The sequence below is a fragment of the Meriones unguiculatus genome, chromosome 2 (genome assembly GCF_030254825.1).
Source record: "Meriones unguiculatus strain TT.TT164.6M chromosome 2, Bangor_MerUng_6.1, whole genome shotgun sequence".
NCBI lineage: Eukaryota > Metazoa > Chordata > Mammalia > Rodentia > Muridae > Meriones > Meriones unguiculatus.
The window spans coordinates 35942461-35965949 of NC_083350.1; the positions used below are offsets into that span (position 1 = coordinate 35942461).

Below are 23489 nucleotides of genomic sequence, written 5' to 3' on the forward strand. Positions count from 1 at the left end.
TTGGGTGAAAACATGGGTCAGCTCTCCCTCTACTTTTACCGTTCAAAGAGAACTTACAGACCATATCACAAGAGCTAAAACTGGAAGAAAACACAGAGAAATATTTTTTGATGTTGATATTTGCAAAAAAAAAAAGGATGGAAATAAAAAAGTATAATAAATGATACTCCTGCATTAGCAAGTATTGCTCTTCAAAATTAAGATACTTAAAAGATAAATGACAGAGTAAAAATAAAAGATATACTTAAGATTTATATCTATAAACAATCTGCTGGGGAAAAAAAGAATCCACTGTTCAGAAGGGGAAATAGAATAGACATCTGAGGTAGATGGAAGAAAACTGTATGGGAAGAGGGCTAGGAGAAAGAGTGGAAATCAGTGGGTGTGGGGGGATCTGGAAGGTTCCCAGGAGTCTATGCTGGTGGCCCTAGCTGAAATTCTTAGTGGTGAGGTGATATGGAGCCTGAACTGGCAATCACTTGTAGCCAGGGGGACACCAACCCACCCACAAAACCTTTAATTCACCAACCAATGATTGGCCTGACTTGAGTCACATGCCATGAGAGAGAGCCCACCCCCGACACTATTAACAATAGACTGCTATCCTTGAAGACAGGGGCCTAGCATAAGAGTCATCTGAGTGGCTCCACCCAGCAGCTCATGAAAACAGATGCAGAGACCCTCGGACAAACATTAGGTAGAGCCCACTCCAGGAACCTCATGGAAGAGCAGGAGGTAGCACTGAAAGAGTCAGAGTAAGGTCAAGGACACCACAAGAAAACCTACAAAATCAACTAACCTGGGCCCACAGAGACTGAACTACCAGCCCGAGTGCATCTATGAGACAGATCTTGGCACCTCACAACTACAACAGATGTACAGCCTGGTCCTCATGTGGGACCTCTAACATGAGGAGCAGGGTCTGTCTCTGATCCCTTTCCTGTAACTGGACAGCCTTGTCTAGCCTCCACAGAAGAAGGTGCATCTAATTCTACTTGATATGCCAAGGTGGGTTGATGTCCATGGGAGGCCTCCCCTTCTCTGAGAAGAAAGAGAAGGGGTGCATGGAGAGAGGAAGAGAGGTAAAAGAAGGGGCTGGGAGGAGAGGAAGGAGGGGAAGTTCTGATCGGATGTAAAGTAAATAAATTAATGAAAAAATTATATATCTATAAAAAAGAATCTGTTGTGTATGTCTGTATGTGTGTACATAAGACAATACAATCTAAGTTTTAAAGATGACAAATCTTTGCCTAGATTGCTAACAATGAAAATTATCTAGTCAGTACAACTCAGGAAATAATACACAATGTTCCTGGTTGTTCATCATAAAAAAAATAAAATGAAATGCCAACAGTGGGGCTGGAGAAATGGCTCAGTGGTTAAGGACACTGATTACTTTTGCAGAGGATCCGTGTTCAGTTCCTAGTATCCAGATGATGGCTTACAACTATCTGTAACTTCAGTTTCAGGATCTAACAATCTCTTCTGGCCTCTTGGACACGTGGTACATAGATATACATGCAGGCAAAACACTCATACACATAAAAAGACTTCTACAAAGAAAAACGTAAAAAGAAGCCACAGAGATCTTAGATATTCATACTACAACACCTGAAGCTAAAATGATTGCCAATCCAAGCGTTAATAAGGATTTCCATCTTCCTGGTAGGAATGAGAACTCTGAAGAACTGTTTGGCACTTAGCAATGTGCACAGGCTACGTGCTGTATAAAATATAAAATTAAGTGCTCATAAGAAGTCATGTATAGATAGATGTTTGTGGTAGCTTTACTCATAATAATAGAAATTCAAAACACAATTATACATCAGCAGGAAAAATTAGTCAATGGCAAGTTCAAATTCTTACTACGCTAATATACCACTCTATACTCGAAAAAGTTAAACATTCATCTCAAACTTACCAATTTCACTCATAGGTCTGAACCAAAGACAAATAAAAACAACCACCAGAAGGCCTGTGAACATTTTTAGAGTCTACGCAAAAGGGGGTTGTGCAGCATTTGTCTTTCTGTACCTGGGTTACTTCACTTAGCTCAATGACCTCCATATTTACCCTGCTGCCACACATGGGATTTCTTCCTTTTTAAAACTGAATAATGTTCTCTTACATTTACTATACATAATACTCTACATACATCCTGTGATTTCTCTGTCCAGTTGGTGTGCTTTTAGAGGTCCTGTCTTGGTGCTTGAATGAAATACACAAGGAGTACAGTATACCAATTTCATTTCCTTTGGATATATAGCAGAAATTAGATTGCTGGATCATATGGTATTTTATTTTTACTTCACAGGAATATCCATACTCTTTTCCATAATAGTACCGTGAATTTACATCCTCACTGACAGTGTGCCCCTAAGAGTCCACATTTCACCACATCTTTGCCAGCGTTTTTCAAAAATTATGTTTTCTAAATGCCGTCCTAATATATATGAGGCATTAACTTGCAGTCCCTCAAGGATTAGTGATGTTTAGTGGTTTTTCTTTTTTTCTTAAACCTATCTCATCTGAGTAGAATGGTGCTTACCAGCAGCTGGAGCCTGGGTGTAAAAGGAAGATAATAATTAAAGGGTCCAAATTGTTGAGTTCAATTGTTGGGTACCTAACACAAACCATACTGATGAAAGATAACAATGGTGCAGTATATTCCTGAAATTTACCGAGAGAGAGAAATACAAGCTTTGATTCCACCAAAAAAAGAACAAAACAAATAAGGCCACTCTATGAGGTGATGAACACTTCCAGTCAGGTGGTTCTGGCAATCAATTCCTGCTACACGCTTCGTGAGAACACATCATGGCAGCCTCCAAATGCATGGATGTTTTGTCAGAGGACTCTCACTACAGCTGGAAGATTTAAAGAATGAAATTGGTGGAAAAAAGAGAGTTGTGCAGGAGTGTTTACAGCTGCTTGGTTAAAGCAGGTCCAAACTGGAAAGAAACCAAATACCAGCGAGCGGGTTAGCTAAACAAAAGTGGAACAATCACAGCGCCATGCTCACCCATCAAAGGACGGGGCAACGGCCCCCAGAGCAGCTCGGAACAGCCCGGAAACATTCTCCACGTCCACGGAGTCAGAAACAGGAGCCCAGGCTGCAGGACTAGAGACAGGGAGAGTTCCCGGGGTCATAGTATTCTCTGGTGACAAAAGCCAGCATGGTGGAGAAAAGGCAGGCTGGAAGGACACGAGGACAGTTTCCTAGGTGATGGAAACGCCCCTGCCTTGGTTGAAAGGATTTCTATGTGGCTATATTCTGCTAAATTAGTTGATATTAGGAATTTCAAACTGAGAGCTCAAGTTTCTTTTCTGGATAAGCTAGCCAATAAATTTAATATTGCATTTGTGTTAAAAACATACCTTATGGGGCTGGAGAGGTGGCTCAGTGGTTAAGCACACTAGCTGCTCTTCCAAAGGACCAGCGTTTAAATCCCAGGACCCACAGGGCAGTTCACAACTGTCTGTAACTCTAGTTCCTCTAATGTCCACCCTCACATAGACATACATGGAGGCAAAACACACATGTAAATAAAATTAAAAATTAAAAAAAACATGCTTTGAAGAAAATTATTTAGGTTGTGTCTTTCAATGAAATTTGATATTTTAGTCAGTACAGCATTTAAGTAACAGTTCATGCTTCGCTGTTAACACTATACAAGGAAGTGAAATACTGTTTTGGAAAATCTCAGTATTATTAGGACTAACTTCTATTTGACTTTCTTTCCCCTCACAGATAAATATTTTCTGCACACAAGTGAGGAGTGTGGGGAGGATACAAGTAATAAGTAACAGCTGGCCGAAAGTAAAACTTCAGACTGAGGAGCTGGGAGACAAGAGTGAACAAGCCCTGACAGACTTACCTCGTGTCTGGCCTCTTCTCAATATTCGGCCTTTACCATGGCATTCCGGGCCCCTGTGAGGACCCACGGAGGATGGTGCGAGAGCTGGGAACCCAAGGACTCACATTTCCCTTGTGGGACTGAGAATTAGTAGGTATGGCTGCTGCATAGCATGAAAGGAATCCTGGCTTCCGTTGCCTGGATACATCCTGGCAACCTGGCAACAGAAGGGAGAGTGCTCTCTAGCAACTGCTCAGTGAACTTCAAAACAAGGGGCGAAGGAAGCAGAAGGAGACTTGGAAGGTGGATGGGACTTTTAGCATTCTCTGGAAGCTAGACCACGACGTACCCAGGAAGCAGAGGCAGATGAGCTTGCCGTGGTCCTTCATGTGGAAACACAACTTATTCTTTGCGGAAGAGAAGGTCCCAAGCCCTTACTTGTTACGCTGCTGATCCTTTTATCTGGGAACATTAGGAAGTGTTTTTTGTGTGAAACACCCCACCCCCAAACACAATATTCTGCCTGTTTCTCAGAGGGAGTGCTCTGCTTTGATGTGAAGTGTGAGGAAGTACCAGCTGTAGAATTTATGCTTGATCTCTTTTTCTAGCATTCCCTAAAGTATACTTTGAAAACTAAGTTCAGCATTTAAAAATATATATGACCTAATGGTCTAATGTTTGTTTGTTTTTTCATGTATAAATCTGCTTAGACATGTTAAGGTGACTGTGGTGCCATTCTATACCGGAACGCTCTGCATACATTAAGGTTTGAAAGTCATACAGCTTATAACTGTGAGGAAAGGACACCTCCACTGCTAAGGACAATCACCGACATCACAGCAGGGGCCCGATAAACCCTCTCTACGTGTGGACTGTGTGTGCGTACAGGCAGGTGTGTGCATGTGTATGTTTAAGACACGCCAAGCTGTTAATTCCCGTTACCCATTATGATCAGGGATGAAGGGATATATTATCGGTGTTTCTTAGGATTAACGGTGAGCAAATGAACATTGTGTTGTTCACTTGCCTTCTTAGCAACTGGTGTGTGTGTGTGTGTGTGTGTGTCTTAGTTCGCTTTTAGTTACTAGAATAAAATTCTGACCAAAAGTAATTCGGGGAGGAAGGGATTGCAGTCATTGTGAAGGGAAGCCTGGGCAAAAGCTTGAGATAGGAACCTGGAGGCAGGAACTGAAGTAGAGACGGGGGAGGAGTGCTGCTTACCAACTTGCACAGCCTCTTACATAACCCAGGCTTAAAGATGGGACCACTCCCAGTGAGCTGGGCCCGCCACATCAATCAGCCGTGACAGACATGGGCGGGGCCAGTCTGATGGAGGCAATTCTTCAACTGATGCTCCTCCTCCCTAGGTGCGTTAAGTTGGCAAAACTGACCAGCAGACTTAGTGATCCACAAGACTGCTAGTTCCTTGCTGGTCACTGCAAACTTCACATGTAAAGATCATATCGGACCACGAAGTCCTTCATAGTGATGTGTGACAATGCTGTGAAAATGAGTGGCAGTTCCTTATTTTCACCTTCTTCCAATATCGATCCCATTTGCCTTTCAAGATTCTACCCAGTAGGGTATTAAAGCAGATACTGAGATTCATAGCCAAACTTTAGGCAGAGTGCACGGAATCTTAGGAAAGAAGGGAGAGATAGAAAGATCCGGAGAGGACAGGAGCTCCACAAGGAGAGCAACAGAACCAAAAATTCCGGGCCCAGGGGTCTTTTGTGAGACTAATACTCCAACCAAGGACCATGCATGGAGATAACCTAGAACCCCTGCACAGAGGTATCCCATGGCAGCTCAGTATCCAAGTGGGTTTTCTAGTAAGGGGAGCGGGGGCTGTCTCTGACACGAACTTAGTGGCTGGCTCTTTGATCACCTGCCCCTGAGTGGGGAGCAGCCTGACCAGGCCGCAGAGGAAGACTATGAGAGACAGTCCTGATGAGACCTGATAGGCTAGGGTCAGATAGAGATCTTCCCCTATCAGTGGACTGGGGGAGGGGCATGGGAGAAGATGAGGGAGGGAGGGAGGACAGAATAAGGGTAGGGTTACACCTGAGATACAGAGTGAATAAACTGTAAGAAAAAAAAATATATTAAAAGAAAAAATTAAAAAATTAAAAAGAATTAATGAAAACTTATTATCCCTATTTTTGGTTATAATGGTTATACCATCATAACCAAAAAAAAAATAGAGTGACAGTATCCTTCACAGATATTTAAAGATTATGCTATCACTATAGTATTTCTAATTTTGATACTTTTCTTCTAATTACTTAAACAATTAGGCCTAAAGGACATAAGAGCAGCTAAGATGTCAGTAACTCAATGTTGAGACAAAAAAAAAAAAAATGTGCCTTACACATCAGCTTTTGGCTGGTTCACAGGTGTGTGGTTAACTTAGTTTCATATTACACAAAGTGTATATGCTGGCTATTAGGAGCTCAGGGCTATCTCTGAGGAAATTGCGTGATAAGTAAGCACACAAGTAAGCACACACCTTTCCAAATTCCAAATGTGCACAGATGCTCAGTCCCATGGCTGTTTGGCCCGGAAGACAGACTGACAGGCAATGGGAGGTTAGTGCATCAAGATACACCGCAGAGCTTGCATTTCCAAGCTCATACAGGACAGACAGATCCTGTGTCCAGGCTGCATAGACTACTCGCAGAGAACCAGGAAGAGCAGTCTGGAGCAGCGTGAGCTGGTGCTTAAGTTGTAGTCCTACTGTTTCCCAGTCTACAGAGTGTGATTATCAAGTTGTGTGTGTGTGTGTGTGTGTGTGTGTGTGTAGTATGTGCAAGAGAGAATGTGTGTGTGTGTGTGAATGTGTCAGTGGGTGTGACTGTAAGTGTGCGTATCTGTATGTTTGTGTGTGTGTGTGTGTGTGTGTGTGTGTGTGTGTCTTTCTGAAGCTGCTTTTGAACATGGTTGGAGAGGAGCCTTTGTTTTTATCCAAATTATGGGCTCGTTAGAAATTCCTGTCCTTGCCGTTTCTGCCTAAATTGAGCTTTGTGGTACTTAAGATTATTTCGCCTTGGCAAACCAGGCCTTTCTGGGTTACTCGCCCTGCCCCCCTCTTTCCCTCTGGCTTTTTTAAAGGGACCAAACTGCTTGAGTTTCTGGGAATGGGGGAGGGTTAGCGAGCTCAGAGACAGCTTGGACAGCAAACAGCTCTTACAACACTCAACCTTTTGATTATTTAAGTGTAAACGAGGCAGAAACATATGGATTCTATTTCACATAAATCACAGACAGTTCTCAAAAACAAAAAAGCGAGGGAGAATGTGCTTGCACGCTGTGTTCTGTTTGGGTGAACCCAAGACATCTGAAGAATGCTTGAAAGCTGATGAATCCAAAATATTTACGCATCCCTATTTATAACGCTGAGGGGCCGAGGCTGTGATTTACAGCGACGGCTAAACCGCTCACACGTGCTGAGTGGGCAACCAGCTAGAACTTCAACACAAACCTGCCGCTCCCGCCCCAGCCCTGGACATTCCTCCCAAGGGCTGCTCAGCAGCAATGAGGAAAGCTGGGCTGCCCTGCCTTTGCTTGACACAGTGTCACCAAAAAGCCCAGCTAGTCACCACTATGTCGATGTGGGTGATGCGAGCCTCCACCCGTAATCCGGATCTGACCCCTTGTGGCACCGACCCTGCCGCAAGGAATTCTGGCTCATTTCCCCCTCATAAACCACAGCTGCCGTGCCTTCCCAAGCCTTTTTCATTAAAAGAATAAATCACAATGATTTTTATGGAGCAGGAGAGAAGCTTTCTTTTCCTTGCTGGTATTTTTGACAATCTGCATGTTTCCTCACTGATGAAAGCCTGGGTTTTACCCACAAAGCTACTGATAATTCTTTGACATTTATTTAAATGTGGCAGGAGATTTCTTCTGTATGCAAGGATCTTCCCCGAGGCTGCGGTTGCAGCGAGATGTAAATAGGATGTTTCTGAGGTCTGTTGAAGCAAGTTCTGCTGGGTGCCTTGTTCTAGGCCTCTCCTTTATGTTCTTCCTGTCCACCCCTCCTCCCTTCTCTTCCTCCTCCTTTTCTAGCTCTTTCTCTTCATTTCCCCTTCCTCCCCCACAGCCTCCTCCTCCTTTCTTTTCTTATGAGCTATGGCTTTGCTATGCAGCCCAGGCCCACCATGAATTCAGTTTGTAGCCTAGGCTGGCTCCAACTCATGGCAGTTCTCAAGTTTTAACCTATCATTGGCTTCATTTTTATTATCTTACTCATAAACAGTGAGTGCCAGCCACCTTCCATCAACTATTTCAAATTCTATAACAACTCACAAGGTCTGGCTAACAGACACTGGGGCTCCATGGCATTAAGAGACTTCGCTGACCACAAGGTTAATCCAAAGGAACTCTCCAGTGCCGTGCTTTTTCTTCCATCCAATGATATAACTTGCACTCTGTCTTTTAGAAGATCTTGTTGTCAGATTGCCATTCAAAAAGTCTGACCGAAAAAGACAAAAAAAAAGTTTCAAAAGGAAAGGAATAAAAGACGGAAACACTTTTTTTTTTGTCACAAAATAGCCTTTGCGTGGAGTTTTAAAAACTATATGGAATTTGAAATATGTAAATTTAAAGCATCGCCAGTAAATGTCTTATGATAGATTAGAAAGGGGAAAAGATCCACTTCAAATATAAACTTTTAGAAAACAAACCCACCAACACAGAAAAGCAAAGCATTGATCTGGTCTTATCTAGCAGCCTCCCGCTGCTGGGAGTCCTTGCTCTGGAGCCTTGCAGCCTCACCATTGAGACCGCTCCCACCCCAGTCAAGAATTCTCCTACTCATATTTTAGTATTACAGATATACCTCATATCTGCTTATGTACTCTCTGAACTTTATCTTTAATATATTTTTAATTCACTTACATAACAGTAGGTTTCATGTGACATTTTAAAATATATCCTTAGTTTTGGCTAATCTCCTTACCCTGTCTTCCCTTCCCCAACCAACACATTCTGCCCACTTATGCTTTCCTCTCGCCTTATATGGAAGGATTGACTCTTTCTTTCTATTGGCAGGGGGACGTTTCTTCAGAATTATACTTTGTGTTTGGTGCTAATGATGTGCTTTGTATACATCATGCTATACAACCTACTGTTTCAAGGAACAGCTATTCTAGGTTTTCAGTGTTTGCTTTGAGTCTGAACAGTCCCACTTTCCTTTCATCCTGGCAGTTATCTGCTTAGCTCCCCCAGCTCTTTTCCAAGAGCTAAGATTTAAGTCCCTTAAATCACAACCAAACACAACACTTGTACAAAATGGATTCTTATATTTCTTCCTTGGCCAAGTGCACACTTTCTAGTACCATTTTTAAAGTTAATAATGACCAGTTGAAGATGACAGAAGGTATAAAATGTTAAGGCTAGGTCAGTACTTAAAGTTTCCTGTTGATACAATATGGACTTTTACAAATAACTTGCCGCTGTCCATACATCTGCCATGTCTGAAGCATTATGGCTTACGGCATACAAACAATGCAGGTTCGATATATACTTATTAATAAGTTTATTACCCAAAGATTTCAAAGCTGATTTAAATTAGTGTTCATAGCTGATGACAATGTAATATCTTGACTTGACTTTTTAGTTGTGTATTATGGACATTTCAGGTTTTTTTTCCCCTTTTCTAGCTAAGTGAAGTAGTGAGAAGGGGAACAGGTAGAACAGGGTTCAATCTGTGACCGACTATGAACAATCACTTGAGATAACTCAATCTGAGATTCAGTTTCTTTTTTATTTTAATTTTTATTAATTACACTTTATTCATTTTGTATCCCCCCCTGTAGCTCCCTCCCTCCTCCCCTCCCAATCCTACCCTTCCTCCCTTTTCTCCACTCATGCCCCTCCCCAAGTCCTCTGATAGGGGGGGTCTTTCTCTCCTTCCTTCTGACCCTAGCCTATCAGGTCTCATCAGGAGTGGCTGCATTGTCTTCCTCTGTGTCCTGGTAACACTGCTCCCCCTTCAGGGGGAAGTAATCAAAGAGCAGGCCAATCAGTTCATGTAAGAGACAGTCCCTGTTCCCCTTACTAGGGTACCCACTTGGACACTGAACTGCCATGGGCTACATCTGTGCAGGGATTCTGGGTTATCTCCATGCATGGTCCTTGGTTGGAGTATGAGTTTCAGGAAAGACCCCTGTGCCCAGATTTTTAATTGAAGAAATGACTTATTAGAAAATACCATCTTGTTTTCATTTTCCCATCATTCTCAGAGAAAAGGATGATTCATCTCTATGGCATTTTTTCCTACATTTCCCCCCTCCTCTGTAGCATTTTAATTTTTCCCTATTCTGTAGCTGCCTCTTCTCTACCAGATTTAGGTGTCTCCTCTTGAAAAAACAAAATTTGTATGTGCTCTGGGACTCCATCTCTGCTTTCAGAGGTGTGGCTAGTGTGCCTAAGCACTGACTTTTAAATGATTCTGTTCACTCATTATCGTTCAACGCGTTAATGGCTTTAGGCTGTTTATAGCTTTTTTAATGCTTACATAACATTATACTGTATTTGGGATTTCAGAGACATTTGCTGTGGTGTATTTCTTATTAAACTTTTTAATATAAACAAAAAACAAACAAACAAAAAACCTTGCAATGACTACACGCTCCCACTGCCTTCTAAAAAAAGATGGGTCTAAGCTACTGTGTCCCATTCCTCTTCTATTGCCCTCATTTTTTCTCTCTCTCTCTTCCATCATATATTTTCTATTCTTTTCTTACACTCCACTCATGAGTTTTCCTCATTCCTGCTCCACAGGAAGTTTAAGACCCTTCATATGGTCACACATTTATCCACTAAAAAGTATTCTCTTCCATTCCAGTGCACGGGGCTGGGGTGAGTCAGAATCGCTCAGATTCAACTCAAGACTTGATAAACGTGATCTGTTTGAGAAGATAGCCAAACCCTAGCTTGCCGTCATTGATCCTGATGTCATCATTTAAGACAGTAGAGGAGAAAGATGCAGCAGGTTAATAGGCTGTAGGCCAGGCAGTGTGTGACTAGACTCTCCATTTGCCAGTGGGTTCTCTCTCTTTGTTTTTCTCTCTCTCCATTTCATGGTTTCTCAAATGTTTGTGATAAGATGGCAAGTAGGTTTTGATGTTCACATAGGAAAGTTTTAGGAAAGAGAAGGTCTGTATTAGCAAGAATAACCTTGGTTGCCATATAGATGCCACGTTGGACTCTGACACCTTAAGTCAACTCGTGTGGAGACCTGTACTGTGTGCCCCTGGCTCTAGCCAGCTGTTTAATGCAGCCAGATGGGCATCATATGACTTACAGGGATGAGGATGACAGGAAAAGCCAATGTTGTCCAAACAAGCACCAAAGCCAAAATAAAACTTTATAGGAAAATCATTCTTCATCAGTTATATTCAAGCGGTGGTGAGTCCTCTACCTCTGGGGACACTTGGCAGTGTCTAGACCTAGAGATATTTTGTATTGTTGCATTTAACACAGGGAGTGTTGCTCATGGCGAGAGACCTGAAGCCCTGCCAAACATCTTAAAAAGTCCACTCCAGTCCTGAACAAAAAGACTTATCTGGTCTAAAATGGCAATAGGGCCAATATTGAGCTTTTGTGCTCTGGACTGTCCGTGAGGTGGGTTGTAAGCAAAAATGATTCGTTTCTAAAATATGGTGAGCCAACAGGCTCTTTCCAAACACAGACCGAGACACTGAGGGCTTCCATTACATACGACACAGCAGGCACAGAGAGTCTGCACAGCTCACTTATTTCTACCTCCCTCATGAGGACGCTTTGACATATGAATAGAGGTCCTGCAGGCTTATTTCCTGGCCCACGTTCTCTTTAGCATCATCTGCTTCAAGCATCTGAGCGACAGGCATTGAGCTGTGAGGGACAAAGAGTGTGATTGAGAATAAAATCACTTTTGCAGCACACTGGTCAGTTATAGAACAAAAAAACAGAAGCCACTTAGTCTCATGGTGGCAGTAATGGGATTATTAGACTTCGAGATGAGAGACCAGAGCCCAAATTTCAGGAAAGAGGGATGATACGGTCAGCTGGGTAACCACACCAAAGCCAGTTAGCATCCAATTTAAAGCAAAGCATGGCAGGGCCTCTTAAATAGTTTAGATCCCATTCAGGTGAGCCTCATCTCTGCTGGACTCTGTCCTAGCATATTCCTCATTTACTATACCCTCCAGGCCTCGAATAACCCATCTCTCCCATCTTCTACAGCTTCTACCTCACCAGACCTCTCTTCCTCTCTTCTTTCAATGTGAAATTTTTACCTGTTTGGCTAGGAAAGTACGGCTAATGTTTCGCGTTGTTATCATTGGTTTATTGTCTCTCTCCAACATCTAATTTCATTTAAAGATGTATTTCTATAATTACAGGGATACTATTTAAGAAATACTAGATGTTTTGCGTTTTCTTCACCTTATTTTAGGAAAAAGACAACTAAAATCTAGAGGGATATAGTTATCCACCCAGTTGAAAACAGAACCAGCAAAAATGTGGTTTTTGCTCTCTGTCTTGTCATTATTTATTCTGGAGTGGATTATCTATCTATGTCTACATACTCAGCCATCCAACCAGGCATACACACATTCATTTTGCAAACCTTAAAATGAAAACTTTATTTCTCTTTTATTCACTAGCTCCTGCTTAATTTCAATAGCCAGTTTTTATGTAGCATTCCAAAAAAATGTATGAAGCTATGGGTCAATACCTATGCATAATTATTGTCCCATATCCTGAAGGACGGTTCCTTGCCTATCCCCTTTTCCCTTCCCCCACTTGTGAATGCCACAGCTTCTATTGCTCAAGACCAGACATGACAAAACACATGACACATTTGTGCTGTTGAAGGAACATTCAGTGACTCAGAAAGACACAAATTGTTCCATGTACCTTTCATCCTCATTACCACGTACCTGTGCCAGGATTGAGTGGTGACATTCTGATTTAGCACTAGACTGAATGGACACAATGAGAATACAAACACCAAAAAGAAAAAAAAAGGGGGGGGGGGACTATATTGAGTTAAGGTTTATAGTCTCTTAATCAAATGTGCTTCCTGCTTTTCTGTAAATATTATTTTTCTTTAGTCTAATGAACGCTATCTAAAATATACAAATGGGACTCCTTCCAAATCACTAATAAATGACCAGACCCTTACATTTAAGATCAAATTTTTCCAAATCTATGAAATCTCCAGGTAACATCTAAGAGAAAGGAGCCAAGGACTCTCATTGTTTCCACTGACCAGGTATGAATCGCAAATTGGCTCATTGTGGCTTTGCCATTTACAAGAACCAGTATTCAAATAAACCAGGGATACATTTCTCTTGGCTTTTAAAGAGGCCTTTAAATAGTGACTCTAGCCCTCCTAAGGTTTTGTCTGGGTTGCCTGAAAGTGGGCAATTTTCACAAGTTTGCTTTGGCACCCATGGCACGAGTTTTTATTGAAAGTCACAGTTGTTTTAGTGTGCACCACCTTCTGCCAGAAGATCTCAGCAGGGGCCTCCCAGCCAATTCCATGAGAACTGTGTGCACCCAAAACATGCCTGGCAGTGCAAGAAGTGTCTTGTCCCCTGGTGTGTGGCTCTCCTGCAGTCGCTCCATCTACACGTGCAGCTTGGGAGCCCATGTTGTATATGCCAGCAGCATTTCTGAAGTCAAACATGTTTCAATACTGAAAGCTCTTCTGATTTCTCCCCCTGCGTATAGGATAGTGCCATCTGACCTCCGTCCGGTCAGTAAGGCAACAATTGGTTTCCCCTCACATTGGTAAGGCTACAGTGAGGTAGATTTATTGAGAACGCATATTTCCCAGAGATGAAAGAAAATGGAGCCCATTTTGATTTTCAAAATGCCCTTGACTAGCCAGTAGAACTGATCTTGTCCTAGGAGTATACTAAGCAAATGTGCCGATGTAATTACAAGTCATCAGGTCAACTAAATGGACTTAAATTGCGGCTTAAAGTCTCATGGGCCCAAGATTAGATAGTAAGCGTTTTCCCCCTTACTTCATTATTTTTCATCCCATTTACCATTGTGTTTTATTACTTTATATGATTGGAAAACTTGTCACAATTTTACTTTATGAAACCCTCAAGACTTAGTTTATTAATGGCTGAACCGTGAAACAGTGCAATTCTCATTTTAGAAGTTAGTCTAAACTCCTCTGCGACCGTTATTTCATATTTTAAAACAAATGTCTTAGTAAACTCTTACCATAAATACTCAGAACTAATACCTAGCAAAAGGGAAACATGCACATGAGAATAATTTTATTAGCCATTCCAGTGGAGAAAAAAAATATCAGACCAACCGGAACTGAAAAGAAACCTGTTATTTTACAATCTTCACCTTCTCTCCAATTCTTGCCAGCCTCCATGTTTTTCTTTTGAGTTCCCCTGGGTCAGACAGCTCTCTTAAACCTCAACACTATAAAAATGAGGAACTTTTCCAAAACCACAAGGGGAAAGTCTCAAACATCTCTTGAAAACATTGCTCCTAAGGCCGGGCTCCATTCTCCAGGCGGCATGACAGCCACAGTCACAGCCGGATTCAAGTACAGGGACTGAGGTGTGTGATACCGCTCTGCCCATGGAAAAATACCACGTCAGACTCTGGAAACAACTTACCCAACATCCACTCCATCTTGTGTGCTCTTTCTGGTTTCCACTGAAGAGGCCAAGAAAGATTACTTTCCCATTTTCCTTTCTACCCCGGGATAGGCCTGCCTCCAGGGTCGAACTTAAGTACACAGGAAAACATAAATATAGTGGGCCTTCCAAAGTTTAGGAAGAACATGGGAACTTTTTAAGATGTAAAATATGAGTAGCCAACTGGGGTCAGGCCTGGAACATTGCATTTTATAAGTTTACGGGTGATAGTGGATTCTCAGCTCTTCGAGATCACACCTTGGGTAATGGAGCATTAAGACTCCCAGAAACATCTTCCTTTTTGAGTTATACAGAAACATGGAAGATAAAACAAACAAACAAACAAAAAACAACAACAACAACAAAAAAAAAAAAACAGAAGGTATCCAGGTCTTTGCTGGTATCATCATGGTTCTGAAGTCATAATCTTGGGAACTCCCAATTTTAGATTTTTGTTTTGTTTTGTTTTTAATGGAATCACTTGATTCTAATTCTTGTTTGAATAGCATAAGAGATAGGATATTTAACAGAATATAATTTAATAGAACTCAGTTTTGATCTGATCTACTTAGTTCTTGTAATAGATAAGACTTGTTGGTAATATGACAACTGATTTAAATTATGTTAAATTTCTATTTGTATTCCATGTTATTAAACACCATTCTATTAAACATGGAAGATAAAACTGTTTCCTATCCTTCCCTCCAGCTTCTGGCTTTAGAATAGGGTTGAAAAGGGGTTGAACATGGAACTGTGTCACTGGATGTTACATATGGAAACAGGAACAACGAAAACTTCAGAGAACAGAAGGTATCAAGGTCTTTGCCGATACCATCCTAGCTGCCCAGGCCCAGCAGGCTGGAGGTCAGGCCCAGTGAGACAAGGCCTTGCAGAGGATAAATGACTGACCTCAGACAGTCTTGACTTGAGAAAGCAAGAACCTCTATTCATATAAAAACAAGGGCAATATAAACCCTGGGCAGAGGGAGTGATTTCGAGGGTGAATGTGTTTGATTCGATGGGGTCAGGGAGTCAGGGATACTTAATGGTCCCATCACAAGAAGGAAAGTACAGTGCTTAATTATCCTATGGAGGGGCCCTCCAAGTATGATTGAAGGTCACTGATGGATAAGGATCCTTAGCAGAGTGGGGTGTTTCTGAGAATTCCTAGATTCTTGCTACAGCAGTAGCCTTATCAGGGAAGTATCTGGCCTGTAATGTGTCCTGAGGACTATATGACACTCCTTACAAGACCTGGGGTCACCCAGATCATGGGAGAATTTTAGAATCCTGCTGGGTAAAGGGAGTCTATCATCATAGTCCAAGCACAAATAAATGGTTATCTGAGGACGACTGACTTCAGCCTTATCCAGCAGAGCCACACACTTTCACAATCATGATTTACCAAAAAAATAAAAATAAAAAATAAACATCAAACCAAACCAAAACAACAAACAAATTATTATTTTAGCAACAACTGCAGGTGTTTAACTCCCACTGGAATATAATTCTTCCTCTTTCTAATGATGCTAATTCCCCAATAGAATGTAGCTTTATAAAGAAATTCTATACTGACTCTACCTTGGAAGTCTTTTCCCTTCTTCTCACTCACTCTGGCTCTGTTCTATTTTATTCAGTACCTTCTTCCATTCTGGTTCACAAAATTCTGGTTAGTCAAATTCTACTAATAATAACAACATAATAATAGTAATAATGGAGCCTTCAGAACTCTTCAATAGTATTTTGTAGAGGAGTACCTAGCAAGGGCTGCCTGACTGATGATCATCCCAAGAAACACACAGTGAAACGTTATGCTGAGGCCATTTATTTGTGTGCAGAAAGCCTAAGGAGACGTTTCATAGGTAAGTGATCTAAAGGGAAGATGGAATCTTCTGGATGTGTGGGTTTACTGGGCACACTGGGGATCAAGAAAAAAATAAAGATTATTGAGCATAGGTCCATTTCTGTCAATCACTCTGTCCTAGCCACCATGACCTCATAGTTGAGCTCAGTGGGGAAATAAAAGACAATGAACATAAAAAGAATTAAAACAAAATAAATGAGGTCCATGAAATTACAAAGCACTGCTATAATTGTGCTAAATTCTTCCACAATGATATAAATGAATATTTTTTTATTAAAGGTGACAGTATAACTTTTGGTCTATATACAATTGCCCTTGGTATATGGTATTGCTATTTTGTCTTAGGTATGATGGTGTGGACAATCTGGGCTATATTACTGAAAGAGCATCTGCTTTGTTCATTATCATGGCAATAGTGATTTGGAGAAAAAAAATAATTGGCTGCAAAAGACAGTGAGAGTTTCCTGGGAACTCTCGGGACTACTTTGGCAAAAGCTGAAGGTTTCTGGCTCGTCTACACAGCAGATGGAGTGCATCCAGATGAACGCTTATTTGTGATTGTCCATTTCCCTCTGGCTGTGACTACCAGAAGACCTTATTTTTATTCAGTAGTCCAGATGGCTCTGTATTTTCTGGTGGTTGCCGAATGGGTATGGGTCAAAGTGAGTCCATCTCATGGCATTCTCTGGGACCTGGTGCTTCACACTTTCCTTCTCTTCTTGTCCAAAACAAGTCACTAGTTAAGGAAGGAGTAGAATGAGAGTAAGTATGACATGCTCAGTAGAAAGAGAAGCAGAGTATTTCTTGAGAGACAAGCAACAGCTACAGAATCGAATTAACCAGCTGTAATTGTCACATGATCAACCTCCAAATACTGGTTAACATGATTTCTGGAATCAATAGAAGTTAAATTCCCCACCACATTTTGGTGCTGGCAATTACATTGATTGCTGTCTTTCCTATCTAGAGTAGTTCTTCAAGACCTCCTCAGGTACTGAGTGTGCCTGTTATTACATATCTAACAGCCACAGAGCATAAGGGAAATCATGACCATCCTGGCTTATGGAGCAAAACAAAAAACATTTGATACTAGGCAAAAAGAAATTTCTCAAAGCCGTTTTCTGTTTTCCTGTAGAATAACTGTGTATTGGCAGAAAAACACTTGGTGATATTTTAAGCCACTCACTAGCTTTTTTTTTGGATATATATTTTATAAGAATACTTATTCAATTTTCATATACTCTGATTTCTTTTTGTATGCTTTTTATGTAAACATTTTTCAGATTTTTTTTACTTTTTCTTTTTTCTTTTATTTATTTTTTAATATTAGTTACAGTTTATTAGCTTTGTATTCGAGCTGTATCCCACTCCCTCATTCTTTCCCATTCCCACCCTCCCTCCCTCATCTTCTCCCTACCCCTTTCCAAGTCCACTGATGGAGAGGACCTCCTCCTCTTTCATCTGACCCTAGCTTATCATCAGACAAATTTTTTAATAATATCATTTACCTCCCCCCCAACTCCTTCCAGACCTTTCCCACATCCCTACTTACCCAAATTCATGTTCTTTCTCCCTCTCAAAAAAACAAAACAAAAATGAAAATCAAAGCTCTGACATGAACTCAGTGGCTGGCTCTTTGATCACCTCCCTCTGATGGGGGAGCAGCCTTACCAGAACACAGAAGAAGACAAAGAAGCCAGTCCTGATGAGACCTGATAGGCTAGGGTCAGTGGACTATTAGTGGACTGGAGGAGGGGCATGGGAGGAGAAGAGGGAGAGAGGATAGGATTGGGAGGGGCTAAGGGAGGGAGTTACAGCTGGGATACAAAGTGAATAAATTATAATTAATAAAAAATAAACAATTTTTTAAAAGAACATAAAAACAAACAAATAAGACAAAAATACCACAAATGAACTCTATTCTCCATCTCTTGTAAGCAATACCTCCTTTCTGCAGCATCCTTCTACTTCATTCTTCATCGGCCTACCAACCATGCCTTACATCTTTGCTCTCCAAGTAGAAACCCTAGTAAGGACCATTTTCATGTCAGACTTTAACATCCAAGGAACTCCCATGGGATCCATTCTTTAAGGACACGGCTTTCATATGTAGTGAGAGGTGTTTTACCATATTATCTTTTTCACTGTCAAATTCACCGGCTGTCAAGGGTTTTCTATACCCTCAGCCAAAAGAGCAACAATGGGAATTTTAGATTTCAAAAGAATTCTGTGTGAGCTCTCTGCACAAATCTCTTGAGGTATTTTTCTAAAATCATAGCATATGGTCTGAAAGAGTAGTTGCTAACATATATATCTTCTTTTTAAATCCCGGCTATTAAGATAGCTTAAATTTTATTATCTAATACTAGAAATACATTGTCGAACCAGTCACTAATGTACTGCTGTGTACTGAAGTGAGCTGACTCTTTGTTGGAAAGGAAACTTATATAATAAACTTAATCATCCACCAGCCAACCAAGGACTATTAATGAATTATGGTTACTGATGAATGTTAAAGTACAGAAAAGTCCACATCTCCTATACATGATCTCCTGCCCAGTCTTCCTTTCAATCCTTGTACATGGATCTGCTTCCTAGTCATGTGCTATTTTCTTTTTGAATCACCTTTCTCTGTCATGCCCTGTGGTTTTGCAAACTTTTCCTTTGCGGGGCCATTAATTAGATGTTGCATTCAGGGCTCTAAGAGTGGGAGGTGTCATCCACTTTTTGTGTTTTTAATTTCCCTAAATATTGGTTGTTCTTCAAGAACTGGTTGTCAAGACAGAGACAGTGTCTTTTTGGTGCTCTAGTCTGAATGTCCTCACCCAATTCAGGTGTTGAAATCTTAACCCAGGGAACTGAGGAGTGGGGCATTGTGGGAAAGCAGAGTTCTCATGCAATGGAGCCAGTGCCATTATGAATAGGCCTAGGGCTGGAGAGGCAGCCCAACTTTTAAGAGCACTACCTGCTCTTCTAGAATAACTGAGTTTTGATGCTAACACCTAAGTGCAGTTGTTCACAACTGCCTGTAACTCCAGTTCCAGGGTATGTGACATCCTTTTCTGGCCTCTGTGAACACATGAACACATGAGCACTTACTAGCATGCAGACACCTGCACACATAAACATGCATAATTTTTTTTAAATAAGTAACCCTAAAGGCATTTACTCTAGTGACAAGACGGCACTTCAGAAGGGTCTTACCAGAACCAAATTGTCAATGCTGAAAACAGATTAGACAGTTTAGATACAGAGACCTTTAGTTTCTGACCTGGCCAAAAGCCAGAGATGCCCTTACCTCTGTCCTGAGAAGAGGCAAGAAATACCAGACATGGGTTCTGGGCCCTGTTCTGGATTCTTATCATTATTCTTCTTTTATACTGCCTGGAAACAGCTGCCTGCAAAGTTACATGGGAAAATGTAGCCTAAACTAAGATGCTTCTGGACGCCTCATGGGTTGGCTGAATGCATAGCGTATGCTTTGAGCAGTCTGAGGGCCATATCTCAACTCGTAAATGCTTCAGTAACCCCAACATGGGGGACTATCTATGAGTCCACTTAGTTTATCTACAAGAATAGCACAGCTCTTGACATACCAGAGCTCCACTTGCTCACTTTGTCTTAAACTCTCATCTAAAACCCTATAAACTCCTTTCTGAAACCACCATCTCATTGTCCATGAAAATCCTCTTTTAAATTCTTGAAAGGAGAACCTGGAGCCACTGACTCTGGAAGTTTCGTGTGAGTGTGTGACTCTACAGCCTAACTCCTTAATCAAGTCCATCTGGGATGAAACAGCCCCTGTCTTTCTCAAGAGGCCTACTGTCATAGTTACTCTTCTGCTGATGTGATAAAACGTCATGACCAAGGCAACTTAGAGGAGGAAACTTATTTGTGCTTATGGCTCCAGAGGGATAAGAATAGGCTCATGGTTTCCAGGAGATAAGCGTCTGTCACAGTAGAGAAGCATGGCAGCAAGCAGCAGGCAAGCCAGCTGGAGCAGAACCCCCCAGAGCTCATGTCCTTTGCCTTGAGTACAAAGCAGAGAGAGGAATGAAAATGGCACAAAGCTTTGAACCCTCAAAGCCTGCCCTCAGTGAAGTTCTTCCTTCAGCAGTGCTCGACCTCCTAGACTACTCCAAATAGTGCCACCAACTGGGGATCAAGTGTTCAGATACATGCGCCTATGGGGGACATTCTTCTTCAGACCACCACTTCTGCTCTTCCCAGTTTCAGATTTGTTTCCCAACTGGGGGAATCGTAGTTACGAGAAAGGAAGGTGGTGGAAACTCTGTCAGAATGTGTGAAAAATCTTCTAAAAAAAAGATGAGTCTAAAGAAAAGACCTTGAAATATGTGGATATCATTACTATGACACTGTGCAAACATGCCCGTGAAAAGAAAGTATGATTTCACTAACGTCATGGGTGATTATTTTTTTTGCATTTTTATTCATATGATGATGCTACTTTCAAAATGGAAGTATGTAATAAATATATATGTGACTTTATGGGCTAACCACCACTCACCATGGATGACCAAATCAGAGTTTGCTGCAGTGTTACAACAGAGAGTTTTTGAGATAGAGATGCTAAGGACAGAAACCAGCATAAACTGAGACTCTACTTAGCATGAAGGACTAAAATGAAGTAAATTGCCATCTGCCAGTCCAATAAATAATGTTTCTTTTTTAGAACTTTTTTTTTTTTGCCCAATAGAATTCAGATAGCAGGGAGGCCTCACAAGTGGAGGAAGATAGAAGATACACATGGAAGCTGAAGTGCTGTGCCCAACAATATTGCATACAGATATCAATATGTGAATCCAAGAATTATGTTTTCATTTAGAATATCGAAAGGACTGGAGCCAAATGCAGAAGAAATTTAAATGGAAAACACACAAACAGCTATACAAAGGAGTGTTTGAGAGAAGAAATATTGTGTCAGGCCTTGGCTCAAAGAAAACAGTCTTTTGGTCAAGGGAAGTGTTCATAGCATCTATTAAATGCATTCACCACAAAAATAAAGCCCAGCTGTTGAAGATTAACATTTGTAATAAACATTTAAAAGAAAGGAATGTAGAAGGTAAATATACGTTGTGAAACAAAGCCTATGCTTTTAGGATAAGAAAAGTTCTTCTGAGAGAATGGGAGCGGGCTTGGGGGATGCTCTCTGTCCCACAGGGGACAATAAGAACCAGGAGACCTTAATAACGTTGGCATATTCTACTTGAGGATAAAGCCTACTATCCCACAGATAAAATGTTTCTGCTGAATAAAACTGACTGAAGAAAGTATATAATAGCTATAATCATGTTTAAAAACATGATTTAGATCAATGGTCCCAACCTGTGCATTCTACCCATTTGCGGGTTGCATGTCAGGTATCCTGTATAGCAGATATTTACATGCTATTCATAACAGTAGAAAAATTACAGTTATGAAGTAGCAACAAAATAATTTTACGGTTGTGGGGTCACCACAACATGAGGAACCACAGGGTCGCAGCATTAGGAAGGTTGAGAACCACTGATTCAGGTAAACTAAATTTTTTGACTACTTTACAAATTCATCAGATGCTTCAACATAGGACTGAGATTTCCTGATTTATAGTCAATACCAGCATTTAATGAATGTATGAGCATATGTTTAAAGAAATGTAAAAGAAAATGGTTGAGAATTACAAGACTGGTCGGGTTAGTTTACATGGTAAGACTCATACATGTGGATACAGAGTGTATTAGACAAGTAGGAATTTTGTGTTAGATGCCAGGGAAATAAATTTATATCTGTGATAAGCACATATTAATAAGGTCTGCCCAATTGAGACTATGCTGCCTTTCAGACAACACTATTTTTGGAAGCTATGCTATCCAATATAATAAGCATTGGTCACACTCAGCTGTATTTCAATAAAAATGTAAACTAATTAAAATTAAATGTGACACTTCATTTCAAATGCTCAATACTCACACTTGACTAATGGCTGGCTACTGTATTATTCAATGCATTGTAGGATATTTCCACTTTCATGGCAAATTCTACTGGTTAGAACTGGTGTGGGACAAGTTTGGGAGATAGATGCACTACCATTTTCTTGGATCTCAGGAGCAATAAAGTTTTAAAGTGGTAATGAGTTGAACACAGAGCAAGAGGCTACAGTCTGAGGAGGAGCTGGAGAGAGGCTGGGTTGGTACGAGAATGTTTAGAATGTTTTCAAACCCAAATGCCTCACATGCAGGGGGAACTGCTCCACTCTATCCAGACCACTGCAACCTTGTTTATCACACGGTTTGGGTCCGGCACATCTAGGGTAGCAAGTGTCATTCTCACACTCAGCAGGCAGAAGGAAGAGCGGAGATTAGGATTTCAAGAGAAGGTACCCAGAAAGACAAGTCACCATGGAGGAGTTTGAGGCAACTCTTACCTAAGCAGTAGAAGGAACAAGCCCTTAATTACTCCTCACGTTCTTCCAAGTGACACAGATTTCATGTATGTGAAAAAGCAAAACCAACAAAAAGCCAGCCAATTTATATTCTCTTGTCCTGATTTCCTGAGAGACTAATATTTCCTCAGGCAAAAAGAAGAATGAGGAGGGGACCCAGCTATCCTCTCCTGTTTTTAATCCTTCTTGGAAAAGGTTTCAATTTAAAGAGACCTAGTAATAGTTTTTATGAGGTGGGAATTTCTTGATTGCCACAGAGGGACAGATTGTGAAATGCCCCTCAGCAATGTTTGGTCAGTGCCAAGTCTTCGCTACCACTTCAGCCATGTAAGGAGCACAGAGGACCTTCCCACGCCCTCGACTTTCTGAATTAAGCATTCCACCAAGGACAGGATAGAAGCGTATGTGTCAAACCTGTTGATACCGGAAAGGTCTCAAAGCTGCTGGGTGTGGACAAGAATGACCTGCCTGTTCTTTTTTTTTTTTTTCAGAGGCCAATAACATTCGCCACATTAAACAGGAATGTGATGTTTATTTGTGGATTTTAAAAAAAAGCCTCTGGTCAGCCTTGCAAATAATAAAAATTTCCAACATTAATGGAATACCAAAATAACGATGGCATTTCCTCGCCGGAGCATAATGATTTCTTCAGAACAGAT

General features: G+C 41.1%; 1 protein-coding gene and 1 long non-coding RNA gene across 3 annotated transcripts in view; both read right to left on the reverse strand.

Annotated features, from left to right (window-relative positions):
• Positions 1 to 4314, reverse strand: part of Znf475 (zinc finger protein 475) — a 49407-nt gene extending 45093 nt beyond the window's left edge. Inside the window, exon 1 of one of the 2 annotated variants that reach the window (XM_060377276.1) lies at positions 3879 to 4314. The gene's annotated coding sequence lies outside the window, so the exon portion shown is untranslated. Of the gene's footprint in view, positions 1 to 3022; positions 3163 to 3878 lie in introns of those variants that run through there. The other variant, XM_060377277.1, reaches the window with a different exon arrangement.
• Positions 4315 to 17064: 12750 nt separating this feature from the next.
• LOC132652313 (uncharacterized) overlaps positions 17065 to 23489 on the reverse strand; it is a 46486-nt gene continuing 40061 nt past the window's right edge. Inside the window, exon 3 of the long non-coding RNA XR_009589812.1 lies at positions 17065 to 17124. This is a non-coding gene — a long non-coding RNA (uncharacterized LOC132652313). The remainder of the gene's footprint in view (positions 17125 to 23489) is intronic.